The sequence below is a fragment of the Dreissena polymorpha genome, chromosome 4 (assembly GCF_020536995.1).
Source record: "Dreissena polymorpha isolate Duluth1 chromosome 4, UMN_Dpol_1.0, whole genome shotgun sequence".
Lineage (NCBI taxonomy): Eukaryota > Metazoa > Mollusca > Bivalvia > Myida > Dreissenidae > Dreissena > Dreissena polymorpha.
In genome coordinates, this window is record NC_068358.1 from 107,634,882 (window position 1) to 107,654,957 (window position 20,076).

The 20,076-nt window shown below is 33.0% G+C and overlaps 1 protein-coding gene across 2 annotated transcripts in view; it reads right to left on the reverse strand.

Annotated features, from left to right (window-relative positions):
- Positions 1-19,012, reverse strand: part of LOC127879948 (FMRFamide receptor-like) — an 88,367-nt gene extending 69,355 nt beyond the window's left edge. The window contains exon 1 of one of the 2 annotated variants that reach the window (XM_052427078.1): positions 18,807-19,012. The gene's annotated coding sequence lies outside the window, so the exon portion shown is untranslated. Of the gene's footprint in view, positions 1-6,712; positions 6,851-18,806 lie in introns of those variants that run through there. The other variant, XM_052427081.1, reaches the window with a different exon arrangement.
- Between the last annotated feature and the right edge of the window lie 1,064 nt (positions 19,013-20,076).

Here is a 20,076-nt window from a genome sequence, read left to right on the forward strand (position 1 = left end):
CAAGTATCTGTAAAATTCACCCATTACTATTATATAACATTTCTTCTAAATCCACTTACTATATTCATGTATTTTGTATAATTGTTTTTGTTTAACACTAGAAACTGTAAAGTTTATGTGTAATAAAATTATGTTCTGTTCTGTTCTGTGTGTTGCTATAAGCATTGTACCATATTTTAATTATTAAAGAAAGTAAACTTGATTGCAAAACGGTTGGAAAAGCGAAAAGGACTTTAACCAAACTAAATATAACATTTTCTTTAAATTGTTTGTTAGTAAAGCCCTTACAAAAATAAGGTTAATATTCTTCAGACAGGTTAAAACATCATTTACATTACATATTAAGTTATTTGCCAAAGCGTAGTGGTTAATTTATACGCATTATCACCACTTTTATGGCATTAATTTTACGTGTTAAGATAGCGTTTGTAAAATGAAATTTCGGATACATTTTGCTCCCAACAATTAAATTATATGTTTGTACATTTCATTTACGACCATCTGCTGATTAGAACAAACCTCATATGAAAATAAAATAATTATATACACCATAACCCGGTAAATGAAACAATCCTTATGATGGGAAAATCTACGCCAACTAATAGACATATTCAAATATTTTACCTCTTTGCAGTACGGTTTTATAAATGTGTCATCCTTTCAAGAAGTATCCTTAATCATAAGAATTTAAGCCATTACTGGTATACATTTGTAAATTTGCTTTGTTATAATCCAGTGCAGTATCCACGCATGCTAATTTAACACTTTGTGTGATTTCATCTAATGCAGCGATACAAGCACCGTCTTCTCCCGTTCTTCGTTCTGTATCGCTCTTTCTCTTGTTATCAAAGTTATATTACAGCACCCGCTTGTATACTTTCCCGTAGTTCTGAATAGGACTTATGGCGACTAGTACGTGCGTTATTCATTTACAAGATTGCGTATGCTTCATGTCATACACTTGTTCATTTATTAACGCCGCGTAATCATTTGCATTGACCTTCATTTTCATATAACACTCTGCTAAACCAGCATCTCCATAACTGCCGTGTAAAAGTGTTTTCGCAAGCAGGATCAAATTGAAATGTTGAATCGTTCATTTTTTCTAAAGACAGACACAAACACATCAACAAAATGACTCCCTTTTGTGATGGATGTATATACAGGTTAGTTTTCGCAAATATATAGCATCATCTGCTTACTTAATTCGTGCTTCACTACATGCTTCTGAATGTACGTAGACGCGTTGCTTTGTAAATAATGAATGCTAAATCCCGTTGTTCTATTGCTGTAGCATGTGTCAACATTGGAGAAAATGTTGTAATGATATCAACTTAGCTTATCACATATACAACATATCAAAATGATGCAAAGAAAACAAGAAACATTTCTCGGGGTAAAAGTGAACTTGAACGCTTGTAAAGTAACGCATATCCCTAGCTTGTATTGCACACCGGTCAATAAGTCATTTTAAATCAATAAAAAATATAATGTCATAACAAGCACTTTTTCTTGTTGCTTTGTTGATTGATATGACTCTCGATGAACTGCCTTTTGAAAGTGAAATAAACATACCATTTTGAATGGTCTGATTCCTATCTCCTTGTCCTTGGTTGATCAACAATTACGTGATTTCCAAACATCGTGTTCCAGATCTCGTCTGGCTTTGGTATTGAAGGCGAATGTGCCCGATACCAAAACATGTCGAGTTAGATATATATGGACATTGCAAACGAAACCACTGCATATTCAGTCATCATGATCAATTTATCTAAGGAAAAGTATTCGTTTCTAGCCTTTTCGCCGACACCAACGGTGCTTATAATACCCCTTTTTCCATTTGGAACAACCCGCAGGCCGCAGGTAAAAACAATAAACATTTATTGTTTATATTTATTTATCATTAACACACTTCCTTTAATAAAATATCCTTACAATGTGAATATTTAAAGGAAAGTAAGGAAGTAATATGACACGCGTATTGACTAGCGAATGTTAAAAATGCTAACTCTGATGGCAAAGTTATAGGAGTCCACTTCTCAAGTGTATTTGCTATTTGAGTAATAAGAAAAGCGTTATTTGTCATACTGTAATAATTTAGGTAGATTTAGTTTTTAGTTTGAACCATTATAATGAAATTTAGCGCATCCTGTTTTTGTGTTTATAAATGTTACAGCACTTTAATTGTTGGTACTATTAACATATTTAGGTAGATTTAGGGCACAAGTTATTTTCAGAAGGTGCTCGGAAACATAAAAAATCAAGGATATAACATAAAGAATATCGTCAAATTAAGGCTGGGTATAAGATGCATGCACTTTATTACATCGTCCCAAAAAGGACAAATAAACTAAAATACTTCAAATAAAAGCCACGTACATCATTCAAAAATACGAAGTTTGATGGTTTTCTGTTTAAAGAACAATAGGTTCGGAATAAAAAATATTTGTATAACCTTACATATTTGTAGGTCTAAAGAATTGCATTGTTATACGGGAGCTTTGGTGCCCATGTTTTGAAAAACAAATAAATTCATTCTCTCGTTACACTAAGGGTAAAACAATCGTCTCTTTCAATACAAAAAAGGGCTATAGTTCGTTACCAATACAAATACAACAATATAAATAATTCATTTTGCTAGTTATAAAGGAACATAGTTAAACTTGCAAGTAAGAATCATAACAATTATTAATGTGTATCATGCTTATAAATTTAAACGTAGTCAGTGCAACCACAACAAGACATTGGACAACGTTTGAAACAAGCGATATTGTAAATACACCAACACAACAAATTGAGTACATCAACATCACATACTATTGACTGCTTATTGCATTAACGTTATCGACATTTAAAATACTTAATAATGATGTGTGTAGTGCAGTAATTAAAATCAGTACATGTATATGCTAACTAATTTCAATACAGGGCTAGTATTAATTTTATTATATTTTTAGCTATTTGCAGAAACATTGTTTTAACTAATTAGAAATTAGATGTATGGATGCGCTTCCTCTTCTGTAAAAACACCGATATCGGTTTATGACTGTAAAACCAAAAATAGCTGATAGTAATGGTCAGGGGCCGCTATCGAGATCGAAACGATTGAATTAGAGTATTCACACGTGGAATTATACGCAATGAATTACAATCCTATTCGAAGCATGCATACGGGTAAACATACTAAACCGTTATATAATATAGTTATGCGTCGACAATGTAGGTTAATGTATTTAAATTGTGTACAACAGACGATTGAGACGGAACGGATAGTAAAGTAGTTATTTAGGCAAATTAAACATAGAACTTTAAGCTTACAGATACTTAGTTTTAATTGATAGCAATATCAAAAAAGTCTTTACGTCATAAAGATTGTCGCATTTTCAGTAAGTTGGATTAATAGTTTTTGTTTTACATCATTCTGAATAATGTAAATTTCAACTTTAAATGATCGGTTTTGTAATGTGTTCGTTTTGAATAAGCGTTCTGTATTAAATGTAATCTAAGAATTAAAGAATTATAATATGATGTAAATGTTCTACTATTAACAATTAGACGCTATAATTTATTATTATGCCATTTATTCTGGAGGGCATGCGAGGGTTAGGGTGTTTGTCCTTGAGATTGACACTTTTACCGATAATGTAGTTATTATTTTGCCATTTTGTATATTATCCAACCTTGTTTTAATCAAATCACTTTTTAATGGAAGTCGAAAAGAAAACATGGAAATTTACGGTTAACTATTGGCGATCAAGACGGCTTATAACAGGATAAAATTATTAATGTTCATGTTATCGTTAAACTCGCTAACTTCATAAAAAACGGAAAGCACCTGCTAACAACTCTGCCTTTCGCCGCTATCTTTATTTACTCCCCTCTAACTTTTGAACAGCAATATTCGTTTCCCGATCCCAATTTATGCAAAGCGTTATGTCCTTAATTTAAAACTTTGTATAACTTGATGAAGTGCATACACTTTATAGTGTCGTTTTCAGACTCAGAATTCACTGTTAACCGATGAGCGACGCGCATATGCATTGCGCGTTGTAAATATAACATCAACATGTAAGAACTACCTTCGCAAAACGATCAATTTATCCGTTTGAGTATTTACTAAACACCTATTGAAGTTAAATGCTATGTTATCTAAAACTTTATACGAAAATAAGAAAAGTTAATCTCATGCAAACAAATTTGATATTCGAACAAACAATATCAATTTGTGTAAAACTCAACGACACACGAAGTATTTGTAACTTAAAGGTATTTTGCCATTGAAACTTGAACGGTAAATTATCGACAACAAATATTTGGGTAAACATTGAACCTATGTGTTTAGAACGCTAAATGTTAATTTTAATTACTTAATAAATACATTGAAACGTAATTTAAAACAAGCACTAATAACGCAATGGCACTCTTTATTAATCAACGTTATGACTGAGTACACTAACAAACGTGATTGCTCAGATATAGTTTTCAAAACAATGGTTGATTAATCTGTTGTGAAAGCCTATTTTCATTATATTCAAAAGTTAAAACGACATATTTTTTAATATATTTTATTTGCTGTTGAGTTTCTTATAATCATACATCGTTTGATCATTACTGCGATGGAAAAGCTCTTGTATACTTATTTAAAAACGCTATTTATTATTTACAACAACGTTAATATTGTATGCGTGTAATTATCTTATAATTAACTCAACGATCATTAAATGATGCTAGTGAATTACAAGTGTTCATTGCCAGCTATAACAGTGTGGTACACTAACACACAGCGAGCATATGCTATTGCTTTGTCTGCATTTGTATTATACACTAGATACTGACCAGTAACCGCCCTTTCGCCATTTAGAATAGCTGGGACGACAATTTACGCACACGCATTTTACCCCCTTTTTACCACAGGCAGCAGTATCATAAATTTCCCCCCCCCCCGGGACCCCCCCCCCCCGAGTTTACCCCAGAGGTTCCAGATTGTTAAATGTACACCTATTGTGTATGGTTTGACTTTTCAACAACGAATATTGACAAAAATACATAGTTTGAAAAAATAACCCTCGTATAGGTATTATATATACACAAGGTATGAAACGCACTATATGCCTATTGCTGAAAGATTGTGGAACACTGGACGTGACCTTTTACATCGAAAACACACATGTTGCCATGCAGTTGCCGACAAAATGCAACTGGTATCGTTAAAAGACAGTAAAAGCAACGAGATTACACTACCAACCGATCTCCTGCTCGGCTAATAACTTTAATATTCAATTAAATTCGACTTCCTCGCTACATGTCTGTGTTTTGCTGTCATATTTTGTCGATCGAATGCTCGGTTCTAAAACGCCATAGCATTGGCCAACACAATTAAAACAACCAACCAGATGACGCGTTATAAAATTAAAATGGTGTACATGTGTAGATGAAACACCGAGTGACATATAGCGAGAAAGTCAAATTTAATTGAATATTAAAGTTATAAGCCGAGCAGGAGATCGGTTAGTTGATTGGAATCGGGATAACTGATTGTCAATTGATTTTATAATAGTATATTGTAGTTGCAAATACTTCAGAATTTAACGAATTTAGGTACATACATATTCGTGCTTGAAACAAGAATTATTAAGACACCACAATACAATCATTTATATTATGAATAATTCTGCTACTAATAATTATACTGATAATGCTATAATAATCATAAAGATTCAAAGAAGAAAGAGAATAACAAGTTTACGTCACAGTATATTTCTTTTTAGATACAACTTATTCATGATGCGTAGACTATATCTAGCGTAATTTGAACATACGTGTATAGGTATGGACTGTTTTGTAACATATAAATAAGTAATATTTGTAAGAATACCTTGTGTTATTCCGAATATTCAGATCTTAATATCTACACAATAATGTAATCAAGTTTAAACCATTTGTCTGATTAAATGCTTTGCAGCGCAGTGTTCAGCAATACTGCTCTGTTGCTACTACCACGTTCTCGCACATGCATATTTGATACGGTAGTTATCATAGCAATATACCAGAACTAGATGGTAACTTGTGGCCTGAGGTTCCATATCAAGCTTAACCATTAGTACAATTTTCATCAACGTCAATCTGGGGTAAAGTAATAGTTTGCTGTTGGTCAAAAAGATGCATGACCAATGCCGTCTAACCTGAACAAATAGGCTTTGCGAGGTGAGTTTTATTAACATCAGAAATAGTTATTAAACTCTCTTCGCTATGTGTTGCAATAAACTTTGAGAAATATATGTAATCATAGATAACAGAGTGATTAAAAATTGTTGAACAAGCGCTTTGGGCTCTTTTGAATTTTTCATTGTATTAAAAAAAAGGAATATATTCTTTAAAAAGGCAATGAAGCTTATCTTCTTCATATAAGTACCATTTATCATGTACATTACCTAAAAAGTCATTTGATTAATTGTTATTGTTTTTAACTCGTACGATAACGACCGAAACAGCATTTACTTCAGACAATTGGATGGCGTTTTTACTACAAGTGATTTCAAAACCTTGCGCTCAGCCCTTGAATGGGTGAAAATTTTATTTACAAAAATAGGCAAATAATAACACACTTGATATGATAATTACAATATTATGTGCACAATTAAGTCTCGTATACATAATACTCAACAAGCGAACGTTGATGTCATAAAATGGATATTAAGTAAATTAGTTTTACCTTTTCAATGTGGTTTTACTACAATGAAATATATTCCAATAATATCCTTTATTACAAAAGTTCATGCCATAATTGGTTAATATATAGCAATCCTTTGTCTTAATCCAGAACGGTATCCACAAACGCCTTTTTTCAGAATGAGCGTTATTACATCTACCACAGCGATACATCCACAGGCTTCGCCCGATCTGCGTTCTATATTGCTCTTTCTCCTGTTCTCAATGCTGAATTACCACACTTGCTCGTAAAATGCCCCGTAATTCTCAATAGCACATACTACGAAAAGCTCGTGCGTAATTCATTTCAAAGATTACGAGTGTCCATGCTTTACGTTTACTAATTTAAAAGCGCCGCGTAATCGTTCAGATTCGCTTTTATTTTACTGATATCATTATGCTTTATTCTTATGTTCCGAACTGTCGTTTTAGTGAACAACAAGGCTTTTGAATTAACAAGGTTTATATTAACTCTTGACTCTTTTTTTAATCTAACACACTCACGCACAAACACACTATCAAACGTTCTTGATTTATTTATCTACACATTGTGTTTATAAATAATAGTGCATGTATGCCAAATTAATAATTGCTTTTTACATAATCCTGGGTGGACGTAGACACGCTATTTTGTTATTTATGAACGCCTTATAAAGTTGTTATATTGCTGTAACATTTGTCAATATTGGGGAAAGAACTGGATGAATATGAATTTGGCTTATCACAATTACAATGTATCAAATGATGCAAAGACAACAATATACATTGCTTGTCTAAATGACTTTTAAGGCTTGTTAAATAGTGTATATGTAAACAAACGATATCCTTGCATGTATTGCTATCCTTTCATTTAATTAAAGAATAAGAAAATAATATAGAGTTTTAACATACACATTGTCTGTTTGCATTTGTTTTTAATTCTGTATTTTGAATAAAACAAAAACATTACATTTAAATGTGTTATCGTATGAAGCAAAATTAACTTTCCTAACAATGCAAATAACGCCAGGTCAGCAAGAAACATTATCAGAAACGCCAAAACAAATATCGAAACGTGCGCTTCGATTCGCAGAATTGTCTGATTCTTATCTCCGTGTAACTTTAAAATCTCGTTTAAAAGAGTATTTAGCTATCTGGTTATGGGCTTAAACATGCGTATTACGACTGTATGTCTAGTTCATTATATCGCCAGCCGAATAGTTCCAGCAGAACACGAAGTTTGAACACGATACTGTTGTATCGACAGCCAATACAAACAATTATCACATCTATTGTTTTTCATCAAGTATTTTTGCACGAACACATATCACCGTCACTAAGGGTGTACATAATACAGTTTAGTTTCAACCGCAAGTGACTCGTCTGTAAATGTAGACCGTTTGATGTTATGATAATTCATCATCCACTTTCGGAATTACAACTATAAATACAATTTGAATACTTTTTCAGGAAAGTCGGAACAATATGAGAGTCTTGTAAAGGAAACGCTGCATTGTGATCAAATGTGTCTTGTTCTGAGAAAACTGGGCTTAATTCATGTGCGTAAAGTGTCGTCCCAGATAAGTCTGTGCAGTCCGCACAGGCTTATCAGGGACGACACTTTCCGCTTTAATGGTATTTTTAGTTTCAAGGAAGTCCCTCCTTACCGAAAATCAAGTTTAAACGGAAAGTGTCGTCCCTGATTAGCCTGTGCGGACTGCACAGGCTAATCTGGGACGACACTTTACGCACATGCATTATGACCAGCTTTCACAGAACAAGACACAAATGGATGTTTGGAAATTACTTGTACTTGTTCTTAACGAGATTGGCATGCTTTTCTATCTGTTAGCCGTAAGAACTTTGCATTACAGGTCTGAAAGCATACATGTAGACCCCAGCTTTGATCATTCGTTTTAGTTTAATGTATTTATTGTCCTGTATTTTAAATGCAATTAATTACTTGCGGTATATTAATTACCGGTAGACGTTTTGGGGCATTATGCATTAACGTAGATGTACTTTGTTCTTTAGATTGAATTATTATTATCAAGCTAACAACACATTGTATCATTGTTTGTAAATATATTACTAGGAATGTGTAATGTATATTAACATATTTAATGAAAAATGTGTCTGAAAAGTTTATTTCAAAAGGAGTGACGAATCAGAAAGAACAATTTCTCAATAAGGCGCTCCATAACTAGCATGCAATAATGTGTCGACACGGAAAGGTCCTGTAATAGGGACCACACTGTTTGCAAAAGAACTAAAATTCTTCTTTGAAGAAACTTTAGCCTTTACGGACTACACAATCTAAACTGGGACGACACTTTACGCACATGTATAAAACATGTTTAAAAGAACAATTCTTACGTTGTAACAACTATCTGCATAATGCAAGTATATTGTTATAAATATAAAATTCCATTGGAATACGAGAAGAGTTTTGCAGAAACGAAGTTGACAACGTTTTAAACAACAAATAAATTAACCGTAAAACTATTTTTCCTTTGCTTAAGGTAAAGAATCCAACTCTTTAAATCGAACAATATATGCAACACAATATATAATGCACACATGCAAAATTATCATCTTTTAATTGGTTAGTAAATAATTATAAACATGTGAACTCGTAAAACTAATAAAACATATAACACTTATTAACGATCTTGCTTGTAACAAGCAATAGTTGTCCAGTGCTACCACAAAAAGACGTTCTTTCCAAGCTAAAACTAAGTACGTAGAAACAACGAAACGATATCATCAATATCACAGAATGTTGACTGCGTCTTTCGTCAATTGTGCAAACATATTATACCGCTTTGTAAACAGGTTTATAGTGAACTTAGTAATGACATGACAGCACCTGTATATACTTGATTAACTGAAGACAATACCAATGTTTATTTGATGTTACCTTTAAGCTATTTTCAGAACAACTCTCAAACTAATTAGCACTATGATGCACCGTTAAGCTGTTCGTTCAGTCAACAAGCTATCAAATAGCGGTCTACAACTGTAGAACTAAATATACACAGCTGCTGGTAATGGTCAGGAGCCGCTAACGAGATCGCGAAGATTGACTTTGAGTATTCACACGTGGAAGAAAACGCCATTAGTAATAATCATATACGAATGGTGCGTGAGACTACATAACATTAAAAACAGAATGTAATATAGTTCTGCATCAACAATGACGGTAAAAGTGTTTTGATTATGTTATGTCGATGTTATACAAGAAACCATCGAATCTAAACGAGGCGTCAAAAGTCGACGACCTCATAATAATATATATATATATATATATATATATATATATATATAGAGATAGAGAGAGAGAGAGAGAGAGAGAGAGAGAGAGAGAGAGAGAGAGAGAGAGAGAAGAGAGATCGAGAGAGAGAGAGAAGAGAGAGAGAGAGCGCTCTCGAGAGATAGACGAGAGATCTAGAGATCTCTCGGAGCGAGCTCTCTCTCTCTCTCTCTCGCTCGCTCTCTCGCTCGATCTCTCTCTCTAGCTCTCGCTCTCTCTCTCTCTCTTCCTCTCTCTCTCTCTCTCTCTCTTCTCGATCTCTCTCTCTCTCTCTTCTCTCTCTCTCTCTCGCGCTCGCTCGCTCTCCTCTCTCTCTCTCTCTCTCCTCTCTCCTTCGCTCGCCGGCTCTCTCTTCCGCTCTCTCCTCTCTCGCTCTGCTCCTCTATATCTCGTCTCGCTCTCTCGCGCTCTCACTCTTCTCGCTCTCTCGCTCGCTCTCATCGCTCTCTCTCTCTCGCGCTAGCTTCGCGTCGCCTCGCTCGCGCTTCTGCTCCTATCTCCTCTCTCTCGCTCCCTCTCGCTCGTCATAGAGAGAGAGAGAGAGGAGAGAGAGGAGAGAGAGAGAGAGCTAAAACGCACCTACTCAACAATTAACAGCTCCGCTTTTCGTTGATTTATTACGACCTCGTCTATAACTTTTGCAACACATCATTTGAATCCAGTTCCCAACTTCAGCAGAGCGTTTTGGTTACTTCATTTTACTATTTGATCTTTAGCGTTACTTCATTTTAATATTTGATCTATGCCCTAAAACACATTACATTTATGAATGACTTATCGGAGGAATCGTCAGTACATACTATTAATAGCGGTTATTCTTTAAAACTGTACGGGTTAATATGCTAGATTTAAAACACTTTCATCATAAGGTTTCACTGTTGATTGATAATTTCTCTGTGGCTCAACTATGTCTTTATATTTACAATAACATCAATTTTTCAGATATTCTCTAAGTAAAACTATCAATTCATCTGTTTCACTAAACACCGCCTTTAAGTAAGATGTTTTATCTTAAACTGTATACACACATAACAAAAAGTTATTCTAATGCAAACAAATTCGATAGTTAGACAACAGTATCACTTTGTTAAAACTTAAACGATAAATGGAGTGTGTGTCACTTAAATGTATTTTGAAATTTAAATTTGAAAAGTAAACAGATTCGATAAAACATATTTGGGTTACCAACGAAAAAATTATGTTAACACCGCCAAATATTTGTTTTCATCGCAAAATGTATATACATCAAGAACAAAAATACGTAAAGATTGAACTATGGGCGTAAGTGGTCTCTTGATTATAAAATAAGCGCCTTAGTAAACAAACAACGTATTTGCTCAGCAACATTGACGCATACAATAATGGCTGCTAAATCAGTGTTGAAATTGCTTTGTTTTAATGATATTTAAACATTTCATTTCCTGTGCAGATTCTAATAACGACACATAGTTAAACGTGTCATTACCTTAAGATAATCAGTATGAACAGTAAATGATGCCAGCCCATTACAAGGTTCAATGGCGACCAGTCACATGGTTTTATTCTGTACAGGTCGTAATAAACTAATAACTTTTCCTGTATAATTCAGTGTAAAAGCGACAACTTTAAGCGAAAATAAATGCAACATTTTGCATATAGAGACCTGTATAACCATACATTTTCTTTAAGGCCATTCTAAGCGGAATCGATTATACAATAAAAGTATATATCATGTACAAACCAAGACAGAACTTAACACAAATAAAAACGAATGTTTTTGCAACACATTTTTTGGCCGTAGTCATGTGAAATGTAACATTTCAGTGCAATATTTTACTGTAGTCTCCAAGTTTATCATATTTCAGGGATTTAGTTGCGAACACCTATTCACGCCCTACCACTACCCCCAAAAGATAAAATTAGAAAAATAGTTTAAACTTTAAAACATGCCTTCTAATCCATATGATATTTTTTTAAGAGTACAGCCCTACATGACACGATTATTTAGTAAACTGTAACATTCACAGCGGCTATATTGAAATTGCCTTCCGTATTTTTATAAATGCACTTTATTAATACGAGTTTTGATTACTTACCAGCTGACGATGTATTTAATTACAGTATTTTTTTACATTTTGCATCAGAGTATAATTCCCATATATCTTTATCTGGGCTGCGTCATGCGAAAATGGGTCTTATGTCACATGCGAAATAGTATCGCATGTTTAGGAGTCCACTTTAAATTCATGCAATGTTTCGTGGTCTAGTAAGCGGAAATGGTTGCTCTTGACCACAAGACGAGGACAAGAAGGCTGGGCTGAAGAAACTCTGGCTCTGACATACAGCCCATTTTCGCCCGACGCGGGCCATATTCATTACGTGGCATTTACGTACACATAAAAGCAATTGATGCTCTGACGGCGCGACGTCTTAATTCTCTGGCACCCCTATATCGACCCTTTTTATTTGTTTAAATGGTTATTATAAAAATGCATGCATGTTTTTTCTTTGTTTTAAAAGATATTGGAAACACGGTATTAAACAAGTTTTACAACTGGAACTTTGGGGAATTACAGACGATCTAGCAATTGTGTATTTGTTTTATAAATGTCTGGAATATACTGCTAGCACAAAAAGATATTTATGAATACATTATTATGTGATATTTAATGTTTTGCGTTGTGGCTTTTATAAAAAAACTTTGTTATGGTGTATTTCTGAATTGTCATTTAAACTGAGCATGCGTTATACACGATCATTATCCATTAAAGGCGTTTTACATAGTATTCAAAATTCATTCTTTATGGTGATACGAAATGAATTGACCATTTAAAGTATAGGGCGAGCATTTTATATGGAATGTTTTTCCTTTTTGGATTAGCATATCACACCATTCAGACATTATTTAGTGCATTTTTCTGTCAAATCATTACATCATTAAATCAAAGCTAAAAGATAAGAATTGAGTTCGATTCATCTTTAAAACCTCTAACATTTTTCAATGTCTATATAAGGGTATGTCACGGTATCACTGAATATGTGATCGAAAATAAATATCTTAACTCTATAATTTAGAGTACGGGCCAATACTTAAGAATTGAACGAATGTAGAGGATTACATTAATAAATTAATAAAATATGTGCAATATATATATATATATATATATATATATATATATATATATATATATATATATATATATATATATAATATATACCGGAACAAGACTATTTACGGCACCAAACAATCAACGATACAAACGACTCATAATAATTAAATTAATAATACGAATTCAATAAAATAATAAAATAATTATAATGCTGATGATGGTGACGACGATTATGATGATGATGATGATGATGATGATGAAGATGATGCTGATGACGATGATATTGGTTTTCTTAATTCTTATTTCATGATAATACAAAAATAAAATAATATTAACAATGATGATGATGATGATGATTATGGTGCTGCTGCTGCTGCTGATGATGATGATGGTGATGGTGATGATGATGATGATGATGATGATGATGATGATGATGATGATGATGATTATTATTATGATGATGATGATGATGATGATGATGATGATGATGATGATGATGATGATGATGATGATGATGATGATGATGATGATGATGATGATGATGATGATGATGATGATGATGTGCTGCTGCTGGTGATGATGATGATGATGATGATGATGGTGATGACAATGATGATTATGATGTTGTTAACATACCTTGTGTAACCAAGCTGATCCAATTTCGTAACATCCATACAATAATGTAATCTAGTTTTAGCATAAACTGAACTGCGCCTAAATGACAAACGCATCGCGATCTCGCACATGCGTATTTTACACTAAAGTTATCTTAGCGATAAACTCGAACTAGATTTAATTAATTCGCCGCGATCGCGTATGAAGCTTGACCATTATACAAATTACCGTCAAATCAATTTGTGGTCAGCTAATAGTTTGCTGCTGGCCATAAAGGTGCATGACCAATCCAGACAAACGTGAACAATTAGACTCTTGTGAGTGAATTTAATTAAGTAAAGTAATATGTTTGCGTTATCCAGTAAGTGTTTCTTATTCTTATTTCTTGCTAACAGTATTGGGCCATTAATATATTTTTCCAGTGAATAGTGTGCTATTGATCGATGTTTAAGAAACGTTGATCTCGACATAGAAACGTGTCAGTAGGTATCATTCTTAAACAACCAGATACGTATGAAAATATTTATGCCCGCATGGTACTCTGTTTGATCGTTTAAATGGCAGTTGTTTTGTTAATTAACTAGCTCATTGGAGTTATCATTGTTTCTTAAATCTTTACCACTCAAAACGCACGTTGAAGCATTTTAAGTTCTTTAGAATAATATATTATATATTTGCATGTTTGAAAGGTTTTATTTTCTAACATAAGATACTGATGAGTAGCAAAAGTTACATGCATGTGCATAAAGTGTCATCCCAGATTAGCATGTGCAGTCCGCACAGGAACGACACTTTTCGCATTTGTGATATTTTTCGCTTCAAGAAAGTCTCATCTTGGCAAAAATTGAGTTTAGGCGTAAAGTGTCGTCCCCGATGAGCCTGTACGGACTGCGCAGGCTAATCTGGGACAAAAATTTATGAACATGCATTAAACCCCCTTTTTACAGAGCACGGCCCATATTCAATGATACGCTCGTCATTAAAATCATTTCAGACCCTACATGCATGTATATGCATCTTATCAAGACTTAAATAATCAATATTCATATTTTTTGAGTTGGCAATCCTGCCTTTAACATAACAAAAAAATGCAATGTATACCTTGAACATTAAAACATTTCAACGGGATTAATCAATTGTTTAAGAACTTGTGCGTTTAACAATAATATATTTTGTCATTGGCAATACTTCAATAAAATGAAAGATGGGCGTATTATAATTATTTGAGTTGTGTAATTGCAGGCTGCAACACAAAATGAATGTTAAACTAAACTATATTGAGTTTCGTGTTAATACAAGTTATGCACGCCGACACTTTATTAACAACAATATACTCTAGTTTGTTTTAACGTTAATAAATAGATACGTTTTCTTATTTAAATTTTGAAATTTACGATTTAATTCATATATGTTTAGATATTTACATATAGTTGTTGTGTTTAATTAATGCATACATGGTCCTCAAGTATCAAGCATGTTTTCATCAAATATATCATTGCGATTATCTATTTTCTCCAACTAAAATAAAGAAGGTCACAAAGGCGTACCGTAGTAACGTTGTATATTCAAACAAAACGAAATTGCCAGAAATTGTGTCTATAATAAATATTACGTACGTAAATAAAGTGCTGTGTTAAAACGATATAAACACATTCTTCATACCCAAATAGACCTATGTACTATTATCTAGGCTATGACATTTCCTCACAGATTGGTGTTTACCTGTCATAGACGTTTAATGTAACATCTTTCAAGAACTCGATAAGGTTTTTCAGGAGAAGATGCTGCCGAAAGTACATCAATAATACATACATTACATTTTAACTATATCAGTAATGTTCGAAATTCTTAAAGATTGTATCAATTGAAACCATGTAGGTATTTTGCAGTTGTATTGAATAAATCCATATTTAACCACAGAGCTACTTAAGTTAAGAAAATAACGCTTTACAGACCAATTATATAAACTATTTCGAGTTTAAATGTTAATAGTGTTCCGATTGATTAAAAGATCTTTACTTATTTAAAATACAAAATTTATATAATATAAATATGAGGAATGGCACGAGTTGTTTTTTAAAACCATTTAACTCATCTAGCCTGCATAAACGAAGCATCCAATAGGAGAAGAATTTATGTTCACAATTTTGAAAGCAGCAACTGCAGTTAAGTTATGTTATACAGGACGTCATTTGATGTTTTTCGTGTTTTTTGCACACCATAACAGACGGATAAAAACTCAACAACTTGGATTAATAGAATACCAGGTAAGTGTAAAATCCAGATAAGTTTATTTGATGAACGCGTCGCAAATAATAGTGGTTTATTTTTTGCGAAGCCTCGCTTAATAAACACAATTTCTTCATACACTTGTCTAGTATGCATCAGATGGCTAGTTACATTTTAAAAGTTACCTAGTGTTTGTAATTTTAATAACAATATGCATTACAAAAATGTCAGACCGTTTGCAACAGTTTTTATCCTCCAAAATGAAGTACTATATAAAATAAAACGATTAACCACTTATCTAAATATTGCACATATAACGCAACTCATAAACCGAATATGTTTCATATTTCGATATAAAGACGCGACCTTCCAGGTTCTCATTTAATCCACGCCGTCAGTAGTTAAATATTATGGCACATGCTGTACATGAAATTGCAAAATAAAGCGATAAGGATAAGAAGTATTTAAATGATTAATAGGCGATATACACTGCATCTCAATAAAATGGGAATATTGTCCGATGGATGATCGATGTTAGGAACTACTTTTAATGTTTTAAATGATCAGATATACTGTTTTGAAATCGGATCACGTCTCACCGAAACTCCAGTTACTGTTTGTTTAACAATAACATATACATCTTTTAAATGTGCCTGTGATTCGTTTTACAACGACGGATTTCGATTTTATTAGGAACGAAACATGGCAATTGGAATAATGTATTAAATGTGCTCAATGGCTAAAATGAAATGTTCAAGCTATTGGAAGTAAGCAGTAAATGAAATCACGTGAATACTATAAGAGGAGTACCACGTCAAATATCTGTAAACATAAAGCATTGTTGGATAGGAAAGTTACTTAAATGTATTACTTCAATGCAAACATTTGGCGGACAACATATCTAATGCACGACATTGAACACTTTCTAACAGTTTCTTTGATAATACCTGGGGGTTAAGTGAACACCTCGCCACACTTATCCGTTTTATACGAAAGGTTGGTATACGTACACATTGATATCAGCGACCATTTTCAATTTATTTTGATAAAACTACTGTTATAACAGGACAAAAATAAAAGAGCAAAGCAAAATAGTTGTTTAAATGTATATGTCATTAATTGTTTATGTTAAACCGAAAACTATAATCCACGGAGTGAACGTGATTGTGAAAACCATGTAGCATTACAATTGGAAGCGCGTTGATGATTGGTGAGTGAAAAAGTAAACTGAATAATATGAATAATACATATAACTTAATTTAAGGAAGAACACAATTATGATTAATGTTTTAAACAAATTTATAATACCAAATGTTTCTTGTTAAAATAATGTTTGTGATAACTGTGTTTTTTTACAGCTGCAAGAAGGTTGCATTGAAGTATAAATCGCGTATTAAAATTGCTTGTTCATGTCAATTGCTTCGTAATTTACTGCAACTTGATATAGATTATCACAATGTGATAGAGTGAGGAATCGAATTTTAATTAATTCAAAAGTAATTTAAACAGCATGTATACGAAACACACTTGTGCAAAACATGTAAAAGAAATCCTTAGCATATCAAATCTGCTAAAAAAAATAGTTATACCCCAAATCGCTTTTTGACACACAAATTGTCCACTAAAAATTGCTACACTAGTTTAGCCATGTACGTACTTCCTACTCTACACAATTCAAAACGTAATTTCAACGATTTTCGTTAACACAAACAAGTGGTGTTTTCTCTTAAGTTTTTGTTTTAAAATCTCAAAATGATGTTTTAACGTCATATATGAGTTCAGTTTTAATTTTAAATATCAATCCGTTATTTCAACTAGAAATGCATGCAAAAATAACGACGGTATGTTTACATGAACATTTTATTAATATACTACTCAAAATTTGCTTAAGATCGCTCTTTATTTTCAAATTATTTTCAATTTAATTTAATTTATTTAAATTGTTATTTTGCAGGTTTTTATATAAGAATGTGTTTTTGATTTTATTTTTATGTATTGATTTACAATTGATGTTTGACGCTGGCTGAATCTAGCTAGGGGTGAACTTCAAATTACACATACTATAAAAAGTGATCCTTAGCAAATTTTAAATAGTAACCATTGGCCTGATTAAATGCTAGCCTTTTGAAGCGCAGTGGTCAGAAATACTGCTCTGTTGCTACTTTCACGTTCTCACACCTGCATATTTGATACAGTAGTTATCGTAGCGATATACCAGAACTTAATGGTAGTGTGTGGCCTGAGATCCCACATCAAGCTTAACAATTAGTATAATTTCCATCAACGTCAATCTATGGTCAAGTAATAGTTTGCTCTTGGTCAAAAAGGTGTGTGACCCATGCTGTCAACCCTAAACAAATAGGCTGTGGGTGATGGGTTGTATTAAAAACAAAAATTTATAACAAAACACTTTTCACTATGTATTGCAATATCTTGAGCAATATATGTAATTAAAGATAACAGATTGGGTGATGGTTGATTAAGAGCTTTGGGCTGTTCTGCATTGTTCGTTGTATTTAAATATTTAGTAAATATACTCTTTTAAAAAACAATTCAGTTTATCTTTTCATATAAGTAACATTTGTCATGTTCATTACCTATAAAGTTATTTGGCTAAGCGTTATTGTTTTTAATTCGTATGAAAACGAACGATACAGCATTTATTTTATTTTTTATGGCGTATGTTACAGGTGATTCCAAAATTTTGCGCTCAGCCCTTGAATAGGTGTGAATTTTATTTACAACAATATGCAAATAATTACAAACATGATATGATTATTACAAAAATATAAGCACAATAACGTCTCGTATACATATTACTCAACAAGCGAACTTCTGTGCCATAAAATAGATATAAAGTAAATTAATTTTACCTCTTTTTAACGTGGTTTTACGTCATTTAAATCTATTCCAAACGTCTCCTTTATGAAAGAGTTCATGCCATAATTTGTTAACATATAGCAATATATCGTCTTATTCCAGTACGGTATCCACAAACGCTATTTTCAGAATGAGCGTTATTTCATCTACCACTGCGATACATTCACAGGCTTCTCCCGATCTGCGTTCTGTATCGCCTTTTCTCCTGTTCTCAATGTTATAAAACCACACTTGCTCGTACATTGTCCCGTAATTCTCAAGAGCACTTACGACGACAACTTCGTGCGTAAATCATTTCAAAGATTACGAGCGTTCCATGCCATTCGTTTGCTAATATAAAAGCACCGCGTAATCGTTCAGATTCGCTTTTATTTTCAGATAACATTATGCTTAATTCGTATCAGCCGAACTGCCGATTTAGTAAACGACAAAGCATTCGCATTTACAATGTTTATTTTATCGTACAAAGACACTAACATACTTTTTTGATATATTTATCTACACGTTTTGTTTCGAAATAATAGTTTAAGTATGTGAACTTTATTATTGCTTTTCTTTATAATCCTGAGTTGAGGTTAGCTTGTGGTTTTGTTATTTATGAACGCATTATGAAGTTGTTCTGTTGCTGTAGCATGTGTCAACATTGGAAAAAGTACTGCATGAATATGAACTTGGCTTATCACAATACCAATGTATCAAACACAACAAGATACCAGTGTATCTAAAATAAACGCTGTCCTTTTATGTCTAGCTATCCTTTCATCTAGTTAAAACGTTAACAAATAACATACCGTTCAAGCATACACTTTTCCATGTTGCAGTTGATTTTTTAAATGCTGTATTTCAATGAAAACCTTAGCATAACATTTTAATGTGTTATCGTAGGTAGCGAAAGTAAGTTTCTTAACCATATAAGTTGCACCAGGGCATCCGAAACATAATCAGAAACGCCAAAACGTGCGATCTTAGATTCGCCAACTGTTCTGATTCCTAGCTCCGTGTACCTTTCAAATCTCGTGTAAAGGAGTTGTTCGGTCTTTGGTTACGGACTTATACATGCATGTTACGACTGTATGTCTAGTTAAATATATCGCAAGCCGATACGTGCCAGCAGAACAAGCAATAATTGCATCTATTGGTTTTCATAAAGTATTTGCATCGACATAAATCACCGTCACTTACGGTGTACATAATAAGGTTTTTGTTCAGTTTCAACCGCAAGTGACTCGCCTGTAAATGTCCACCGTTTGGTGTTATGATGAT